A 2075-nucleotide genomic window follows, 5' to 3' on the forward strand; every position below is an offset into this window, starting at 1 on the left:
CTCTGAACATTTAGAGAGTGTGCAGGCATATGGCAACTCCAGGGGAAGTGCTGAGAGGAGAGCAAGGCTGGAGGTGAATAGATGTACTACTGCGCTATTGTGAAGACCAAGGCAAAAGATGGTAAGGGCCTGAGGTTTAGCAATATCGTGAGGATGGGAATGAGAAGGAAGACTGAGGAAGAATTCAGGTATTGGCACGTACTTTGGGAGGAGAGGATGCTGACAAGAAATATACCATACACATATATCTGGGCAAGTGCTGTAGCCATTACTCAAAAATAAAACTGAAAACTATTGGTGAAAACAGTCAGAGTAGAAGGCTTAGGACCCCACTTTGGACATGTATTTGATGCGGTAAAGTGCAGGGGGAGGATGGCTCAACAGGCAAGGAGCTCTGGAGAAATGTCTGGCCTGGCCCAGAGATTTGAGTATAGACAACCAAGGGGGTCTATGGGAGATCCAATTTCCCCTCAGGCAGAGGACGTGATAGAAGGCAAGGCAGGAGCTGCCCCAAACTCTAGGGAGTACCCAAAAGTCCAGCCAGAAGGTTGAACAGCACTGAGTGTGCCCCAGCACTCGGTGGACAAGGGCTACGGGGCAAGGCCTTCGCTGGCAGGAAGGTTTTATTTTTGCTGTTGTTGTTTATTTTATTTTATTTTTTTGTATTTTAGGGAAGGGTCTACAGGGTTTTCAGGGTCTCACTACTAGATCAGACTCCTATTGATCCGCCTGTTTACAGCCTCCCAAGAGCTGGGATTACAGGCATGCGCCACCACGCCCAGTCTCAGTTCCCATCTCAGCTTGCCCCGGGGGCGGGACCAGCCTGGCAGGCCAGGGGATCAAACCCGATCCCCTGTACCTGCACCTGCTTGCAGGTGCTTTAATCCATTGAGCTATTTGGCTAGCCCTAGCAGGAAGGTTCTGAGGGAACAATTTGCCCACCTCATGGCTGAAACATGAGAAAGAAAGAAGAGCCTTGGGTTCCATTATTTCTTTCAAGGCCACACTCCCAGTGACCTAAAGACTTCGTATTAGTCCCATGTCTTGAAAGTGCTGCGGTACTCCAATAGTGCCACCCCAGGGAGAAAAGCCATCCACACATGGGCTACCTGGGGACACACAAGCTCCCAACCATCGCAGTTAGATGCTGAGCAGGTGATCTTCTCTCTCTCTCGGCCTCCGTTTCCTTGTTTTCCTCAGTGGTGGGCACAGGTGGACAGACACTCTTCAAGGGTCCTATGGCTGACACAGCACATTGACTCTTAGGGGCCTTAGCTCTCTGTGGCCATGATGACCCTTCTCATAGCCAGGTCTTTGGCTCTCAAGTGGGGCAGGAATGAGAGCACCCAAGACTACCTTAAGTCTCTCTGGGTAACTCCAATAACTAGAAGAAATGACCGAGGGCCAATACCTAGAGATGTGGAATTTCTAGACTCAAAAAAAACAGAGACTCATCTTCCTGAGCTTGATTCCTATCTTGCTTTATTCAAAAACAATTCCCTGGTTTGCCAATTTTCCTCCATTCTGATTTAACATTTTACCCTCCTGGCTTTTACTTCTCTTTTTTTTTTTTGCTTTTGGTACTTGCCTTCATTCATTCTCTGGCTTATAATTTAACAACAACAAACAAACAAGAATAAACAACAGGTGCCCAACTCAACCCCATTGTGTCAGCTTAGAAAAAGAAGAATCTGTAGGACTTTACCCACAGCCCTGCTCCTTTAGGGAAAACAACCTGTGGAAGTAGCTGGTAACCACCTCTGGTGGCAGGATGTTCAGCTTTTAGCCCCACAGGAAGGGGGACACAGCCAGACCCTGGGCTTGGGAGATGAAAGGAAACCAATGCCTGGGCTCTAACGCTCACCAGGAGCAGCACAGATAGGACTCACTGGGACATCTCAATGCCCTGGTTAGCGAGACATCAACACACACTTTTGGAATGTGAAGCATCTTAGGAAGGTCCTCTACCTTACCCAGCATCCACAGCTAATAATCAGAGCCAGGGTTCAAACCCAGGCTGTTCTCACTCCAAAATCCATGGTGTAGTGTTTTGTTTCCCTCCATAATAGCAAGTT

The sequence above is a fragment of the Octodon degus genome, unplaced genomic scaffold (assembly GCF_000260255.1).
Source record: "Octodon degus isolate 3935 unplaced genomic scaffold, OctDeg1.0 scaffold00222, whole genome shotgun sequence".
Taxonomy (NCBI): domain Eukaryota; kingdom Metazoa; phylum Chordata; class Mammalia; order Rodentia; family Octodontidae; genus Octodon; species Octodon degus.